Source organism: Poecilia latipinna, unplaced genomic scaffold (assembly GCF_001443285.1).
Source record: "Poecilia latipinna isolate Pla-1442-1.1 unplaced genomic scaffold, P_latipinna-1.0 Scaffold341, whole genome shotgun sequence".
Lineage (NCBI taxonomy): Eukaryota > Metazoa > Chordata > Actinopteri > Cyprinodontiformes > Poeciliidae > Poecilia > Poecilia latipinna.
The window spans coordinates 206,472-214,827 of record NW_015112957.1 but is presented as its reverse complement, the minus strand read 5'-3'; the positions used below and the strand labels follow the sequence as shown (position 1 = coordinate 214,827).

The 8,356-nt window shown below is 41.2% G+C and overlaps 1 long non-coding RNA gene across 1 annotated transcript; it reads left to right on the top strand.

The window, feature by feature from the left end:
• Positions 1 to 5,306: 5,306 nt before the first annotated feature.
• Positions 5,307 to 5,974, top strand: LOC106949401 (uncharacterized). Its single transcript, XR_001425368.1, has 2 exons — positions 5,307 to 5,395; positions 5,478 to 5,974. It is a non-coding gene; the product is annotated as an uncharacterized LOC106949401 (long non-coding RNA).
• The last annotated feature ends 2,382 nt before the right edge of the window (positions 5,975 to 8,356 follow it).

The window sequence follows — 8,356 nt, the reverse complement described above, 5'->3', positions numbered from 1 at the left end:
AAAGAAACATGCAACATAAAATACATGTGTAGCCAAGCTGGAGGGATTTTCCATGTGCAAAAAGACATGACACAGAGTTCAAACAGGCATGCAGAGTTCACGACGCTTCCCTTTCATTCCTGAGTCTCTGTCCACCACCAGTCTATTATGGAAATGCGTTGCTCCCGATTATCATGTGACTGGGGTGAGACCGGCCAGGCTGGAATGTCATCTGGATGCAGATCAGAGGGAAGGAGGGGAGTTTCACCGGGGGGAAACAGATGTGGTGTCGTAGGTGGGAGAACATTTCCATGAGCCACAGAAAACCCATACCGTGTACATACCGAGCACTGATGGCGTCACATTCACGTCGCAGCCTGATCGGATGTGGGCCTGGAAGCATGTGTGTGTGTATGTGTGTATGTGTGTACGTGTGTGTTGTCTGGTAATATGAAGGCAGTAACCGTTCTCTGAGCAGGTCTCTTCTGTCAGGACCATCGCGCTTCATTAACTAAAGAAAGGGTGACGGGAACGTGTTGGTTTCCGGCCGTATCCGGGCGCTCAGTGTTTGTGCGCTGCTGCTTACCCCCCCCCCCCCCTTGTCCTCCCCCGGCCTTCAGCTTCATTTCCAGCGGTCTGGAGAGAGTTACGGCCACAATAACGAGAAGCCACGCAAGTGTTTAGCTCCGCCGCTGCAACATATCCAGAAGAAAAATGATCTGCAGCTTTTATCCATGTTCTTTGTGGCCACAGCTCTGTTTGGAGTTTGGATGTCTCATCAAAATGGAATCCGACTTCCACTTTATCAATCTTTATTTCAAGGCGGCCGGGAGCCTGTGGAGCTGCTCGCAGATGTGACATGCCTCCTGAGGTTTAACTCTCGGTTTTGGGCTTTAAAAACAGAAAATATTATGTAAGATGTTATGGCTAAAATTAATAGTTTGTGTAACTTTGTGGAAAAAGGGAGATACCCACCTACTTAAGTATATATCTCACAGACAATCTTCAGTTCTTTATGTTTTTTGCTTTGCATTGATTTGTACACTAAACAGCCACTGGTCTTTACTAAAATGTCTTTTCACATTTTGATACATCACATCAAATACACGCAGCTCATGGCAGTGGCAGCATGATGCTGTATGGATAACATGGTGGGAACTGGTTAGTTTATGGGAAGCTAAACACTGGGAAATTTTGCAGTTGTTTAATAATAAACAAAACCGATAATACAGACAATAGTGGAGTTCCAGTGGAAGTGAAGATTTCAAAGCATATTGACATGTTGAAATGGCATAGTTAAAGTCCAGGCCTGATTCAAGTGAGAATCTGGAGCTGCTGTTGATTGGTGAACTGAATTGGTCTGGGCATGAGTGTATTTGTCGACATGACAAAACTTTAAGGAAATACTTTATTAATTTATTTGCATTTTTTTATGCTAAGCACTTTTTGAACTCTCCATTCTAACTACGATGGATGAACAGCGGATCCCACCTTCTGTCCCCGGGTCAATATTCACAGAGTCAACTTTTTGCAGTCGACTTCTGATTATTCGTGGAAAACCCACTTACAGAAGTGTTTTTTCACAACAGTTCTCTAGAATATTCTGAAAGAAAATGCAGCTGAAATACTTTGACACATTGCTACTTGATGCTATTGGCTGACTTTTAAAACTCAGCCAATCCAGGAACACTGATTGGCTGAACCCCAAGAGAAGAAATAAGAAAGACTGTAGATCTTCTACCGAAGTGCTAAGATGGTTTCCACTGTGCATATCAATGCATATTAAGGTATATTTGGTGTTTAAATTATTAAAATAGGCAGCTGTAAGTATTTTGAGAGAGAGTCTGAATTATTCCCAGATTTTAGCTAGCGTAAGACAGCATACAGTAAGACCATATCGTTTTTACACACAAAAATTAGACTCAAAACTTTCCGATAATGTACACAAACAGAATTAACTTTAAATAGCCGTCCATCCTGCTGATGCTGATGATGAAACCTCTGCTGAGCCCTCAGGAAAAAGTCATAAACTCATCCCTGAGAGCTGCAGAATGCATCTACTCATTTCAGAGCCATCCCAGCTCCAGGCAGTCATATGGAAACACAACAGTAATCAAATTATCAATACGCCACCCGGTTGCCACAGCAGACTGTCTGAGCTGTGCTCTGTGTAGGCAGGAGCATGAATAAATACAGTAAATCACAGAGAACTTTATAATTAATCAGAAACTGTTGGTCTGAATCACTCATGCTTTATATTTTATTTTCAAATGTTAGCTTTCAATTGATTTGAATTTTCATCTCTGACCTTTGGAGATCACAACGTAATGTTCTGTGTGAACTTTGAACTGAACGGTAATTGACAAAGGTGAAGAGAGAACGACTCATTCTGACAAGATTGTAGCTACTTCACTCACTACCGTTGATTATGTTAAAATGCAATGCAATATAAAATGCTGATGTTTGTCTAAAAATATATATATAAACCCAGCTTTCCAGCTAATTTTCTCCCAAACAGCCCCTTGTCAGAATCTTTGATTGTGATATAAATATAAATATTCGACACACATGCAGGAAGGCAAAGATTGTACCTCTGCTTTGCAACTTAGGTTCGCATCCTGGACTTAGGTTCTCTCTGGATACTCCGATTTCATCCAACAGCTCAAAAAACAAAACTGCCAGGGTTTTTTTTTTTTTTGTCTTGTGTTTCTCCCACCTTTCTACGCTGCAAAGATTAATACATTTGTTTTCACCATCTTGAAACAAGTCAGCCCACAAATCGGCAACACCAGTTTACATGAATCTCAGCTTTTTCTTGCCACTGGTCTGCTTGAGGAAAGGCAGATGTAGGAGGAATATGTCTAGGTGCGGTGCAAAGCAGTCGATCACCAAAGGATTGAAAGGATATAGTGGAAGCTCAAGGTCAGCCAGTGGAAGATTTTGAGCTAGCATAACAAAATGTTGCTGACAGCAAGAAATGGTGCGCCAACACTGACAGGAAGACCCCAGAGCGTTTATCTGCTCTATGACAGTCCGTCTTCCTCTTTAAACTCTGACTCACCTTAATTAAGCTTTAATCAGAACTGTTTAGTCTGTCTCCAGACAATACCAGCGCTAAGACTCTGGATTAATCTTTGACGGCGTTGTGAGTGGGACTGAATTATGAAGTCCCACATGCTAACAATACGCGTCCTTCTAATCATCTGTCATCGAAATCTCTTTACCATCTCTATCAGAGGGACCTGTCTGTTTGTAATTTCAAAGACGGCGTAGGAGGAACTTTTGAAGGGAATGTTGCTTTGAGGCTGATGAGGAATCTTGTGTGCCGCACCGTGGTATATCCACTTCTCTAGAATTCATAATTACTCACAGAGTCAGAAGCCGAAAATGATTCCAGGCCATAAGCAAAGGTTAGAAATCAGTAAATGTTGCCAAATATCCCTATGATTGATTTGTTGAGTGTTTATTAATGACCGTCTTGATTTCAGCAGTCTTTCCCTGAGCAGAGCGTGCTTGATTTCGTTCTTTTGTGCTGGTCTGTTGGACAAAGCCCAAACGACAGAGTCAATAACACAGGAAATTCCTACTGGACTTTCAAAATTTAGGAATTTCAGCACCAAGTTTATGGGTAACACTGAAAAATCTACACAAAGAGCCACATTGAGGCAGGAGTTACCCGTGTCAAACTGTCCCATGATGCGCTTCATCTCGTGTTTGGCACCACCCACAACAGATGGCTGGAGTCTGTTGACATTTGCCCATCAGGCTACTGCGCTGGTCTTTGATAAAAATCTCACCTCCTGTGGTTTACACGTGGCCACAAATGTCAACAAATGTCGAGGAAATGTCAAGGCCACGAACATTAAGACCCACATGTTCTGTGTTCGCAAATGACTTGATAGCCATTCAAATTCAACGCACATCTGCTTCTGTGATTTTTCTAAGAAATTAAGAATGTACAATTAACTAATGAAAAATTAAAGGGAACCCTTCACTTGTGCCAATGCAAGTATACATGAATGTTCGAAGTATTTATGAATGTTTGAATAACATGTCAAATGGAAAGAGAATCATGCTATGGCATGTTTTTTTTGTTTTTTTTTTTAATGATCTCTCATGTGACCAACCTTATTCACATTTGATTTTAATTGCGTTTCTTATTCAATGGAAAGAGTGCAATTGCGAAATTGTGTTTTCTTGACATTAGCAGAATATCGACAAAGTTTTGTAATGGAAACGTAGCTTCTGTCTTCCTGCCAAATAACCAAAACCTTAGATCACTACTTGATAACACCAACCTGCTTTCCTCTGTATCAGTAACATACACAAAGTTAGTTATGTCCGATCAAGCTCCATGTCCTTTCTAGTCCACGCAAATAAAATTTAGGGTTTGTTACACTTTCTAGTGACACTCACTCTACAACTACAAATCTATACTTTTGCATGAATTTGTTAATAATCCATCATTTTGTCCCCATAAGGTTGCATTTTATCACAAAAACCAACGTGTTACAGCAGTGGTGCCCAAGTCTTCAGGGTTACTTTCCTGCTACTTTTAAGATGCATCCCCTTTGTCGCTGTACGCTGTATTGGTGTCAACATTGGTAATGACCAATATTAGTCATTTTAGTAAATCTGGACTGATGTTAACAGCTGTTTCCATCAGGTTGCCGTTCGTATTTCTGGAGACGACGTGATCGTTTTTTTCACAGTGTTAAAAAAGTAGGAGAATGTAACATATAGGGTATGATATCTGTAAATATCGGTTATCGGGTATAAAAGCAACATTAAATATTAGAGACCCTTCATCCTCTGAAGGCTTGTGTCTGTGTGTGTGTTTGGAAAAAAAAATCCAAACACACACGAAAAAAAACATCGAGTCTGTTGCTTCAACCTAATAAAACATGTAAAAGTTAAAGATACATGAATATTTAACCTTTAATGCTGGGACTGACTCTTTTCTTGTATTAACAGTCTTATCTAAAATAACCCCCAGAACTTGTCAAAAACAGCTTTGGTTTAATAAACAGCAACGCCAACACACACACACACACACAGCATCAGCGACGGTGGCCTCCACCTTTCACCATCACTGACGGGGATTGCAATTTAGCGGATGAAATGAGGAGCAGACAGCATGTAATTATCCGACCGCCTTGCACAACAGCTTATGTTCCTCTCACCGAGCATGACGCAAAAATGTGACAGAGACGAGGGTGGGAAACGACGAGGAAAAGGGGAGAAAGTAGAGTTTTGAATTAGGGATAAAAGGATTGTTTTTGGTCATTTCTTTCCTTCTGCCTTCATTAAACTAGGCTAACATGATGAACTAGTTGCTCGGCCTCCGCAGCTCCAGCTCCCCGCACCCCAAAGCGCCAGGCCCTGGCCGCTCATGATGGATCTACGGGGAAAGCAGGTGAGACCGGGGGAAGGCGAGCTCGCTGTGTTTTTGCTACCGAAGTTCTGATTAGTTCTGGTGTGTTTTCCTCTCGTTCCAGATCGCCTCTGTTTTTCGGCCCGCCGGTAGCCGTGATTGGATACATGTGACATTTGTTTTTACTGGAAAACTGAATCAAAACTTGGTCGACCCACAGCTGCAGCACGAGCCAAGGCCCCATCGTTTCTCATCCAGTCAAAATAAAAACACGGGGATTGATGCAGCTCTCGTTTACGGCGAATGAAAGAAACATGAGATTGATTTTTTTTTTTCTCGTTTGACATCTGCTTGCTTTGATATTCCGCAGCCGAAATGTTAGCTGCTACCTCAAAGTAGAAGCAAAGTTAAGGCTGCATTGATCCGAGTTCAAAACAAATCTGTCTGAAAGGACAGACTGCATCAACACCAGCTGGAGAAACCACTTCACGTTCACATACTTGGAGCCACGGCATTGACAAACTTAATACAAAACATTTTATATATTTAATATATAGTATAACTGGCCTATGAATGAATGTATTTACTTACATTGGCCTCAAGTAAAGGGAACTGAAACAACTTCCAGACCAAGTTCCAACATTTCATTTCGAAATGAAAAAAGTCCCGGTGTCTCACCTTATTCTGTGACCGCCATGTTGTGACTGTAGGAGGCGCCGATGCAGCTTTACACGAAGCCTTGATAGCGCTCAAGACATTGAGACCAGGCAGTAACATACAGTAAAATACTAAACCAAACAGTTTCTGCTAACCAAAAAGGTCAAGACTGTTTTATAGTGATTATTTTTGCTTTAAAACTTTTATTAATTTAGAGGATTTATCTTCAGTTAGTTTAAAATGTTTGTTTTTGGTCGCACGAGCTACTAGATGTAATGGTTTTGAAGTCCGAATTGTGACATGGAAAGTATCCTGGCCTAAAGGTTGAAAATTCCTGCTCTGAAAATAAAAGTCAGGTCCAGTTGAAATAATAAACTATTACTTTAAATATAGCAAGGTCTGCATCTGATTAAAATAGCCTTTTAATAATATAAGTGCTTCTGCAATCCTTTGATGCGTTAACACTGCCATCAGCATGATTAGCAAAAATGAGCTGGTTTAGTCACAAGGTCCCACAAATATCAACATTACAAGGCAAATGAAACGTATCATCTTTGCGCATCTCTGAACTCTCCTCTGTTGGAGTATAAAGGAGAAAGGCGAGCTAGATGGGATTAGCAAGCATTGACCCATGTCACGGTATGCTACCAGTTTACTGAATTAGCTGTTCCAAGTCAGCTTTCTTTTTGCTAAATACATCTAAACAATGTCAATGACATCTCCATCAATGACGGGACTAAAGTTTATATGGTCTTTCAAACTTTTTAAGCTTTTGTTAGAGATCTAAATGTGGAACAGTTCAAATTTAAGCTACTAACCTAGCATGTTTACAAGGTGAAAACATGCTAGATTAGTAGAAATGCTAACAGTTCAATTTCCAGGCAGCAGAGTTGACATGTACTTGATGGCACCATCAGGTTTTGGCGAGCTCCACCTCCTTCGCTTTTGCCGCCACTCTTTAAATGTCATATTCAAGGTATGAAAGCTGGGCGGAGAGTTGGAGTTGGGAAAATGATCCTTGTACATCATGGTTAATCGAAGAGATGGTTTGAACTTCTTTCTTCTCTCTCTCTCCCCCCCTTTGTTCTGCTCTGCACATCCACAAATCTACTCCGGGATTTGGGGATGTTTTATAACTACCTGCTTCGAGATATAAAAACAATACCTTGTTGCCACAGTAAGACATCATAATAAATGTCCGAAAGTTAAGAAAAAAAAAAAAAAAGTAAGAGCAAAAATCCTTCCAGCTGCACAGCATCCAAACCCCGAGGGAATAATTGTCCAAACATGAGATGCCTTAACCCCCCCAAAAAAATATGTAAACAAAAGTCTACAAAAAGAACAGAGCAGGACTCACTGTTGTTGGCGAGTTCTTCAAGTCCAGATAAAGTGCAAAGAAACGGAACAGACGAGGAAGTTGTTGAAACATAGTAACACTATCTGAGATTTAGGTTGGGGACTCAACAGTTTGGAGGATAACCATACCGGACACACACACACACACACACACACGAAAGAAAAAAAAATGGCTAGCTCAATTTTTGGCAGACCATTGCCGCTTTGAATGTTGAAGGCGGCGAGTTCAGTCGCTCATACTGGTGGCAGGTGGGTCAAACCAGGCAAAAGCACCAGAACATCCTCTTCCTATGGCACGTTGTTTGCAGAGCTGCAATTAAACGGCTCACGTGAACACCTCGTCTCATCTTCCTCTTTAAGCTCTTCGTCGGAAGAGGAGTTTACACAGAGGCTTAAGTCTCCCTTTGTCTTAGAGACAAGAGAGAGGGCCCGGAGGTGTCGGGGGACAGGTTTGATTCAGGGGCTCCTTGTTAAGCGAGGGAAACTGTAGAAATAACCCACTGATAAGATGTTGTTCTCTTCGAGATGAAAGAAAAGAATGTGACAAAGTAATCCTCGCTTCCCCCTCTAACTCTTGTTAGCTGAGTCACGGTAAGGCGAGAACACATCCAGCAGCTGTCAGCATGTAGTTAATATTTTGTTCTTCAGAAAAAGGGAAGATGTATTCTTGGAACACAAGATAATCACAAACCTTAGAAGAAGGGAGTTTAAGGGAGGTGGAAGACGGTTGTGCTAAAACACTCTTCTCACCGTCCTGTAAATTTCATTTGTCACCCTGTTCCAGGAAGCTCGAAATGAAAAGGTGTAGCTACCTCTCCAGTGAGGCTTTATTCCAGCTCTATTCTTGACAAGCAGGTCTAAATCAGATGGACTGAAGCAGGGAAGCATCCAGCACTTAACAGTGTAGCAAATAAGCGACAACAGACCAAAGTTTGACACTTTGAAACAAGACTTAATGTCGTCTGTTATAAAAACAATGTCTGAACCCAA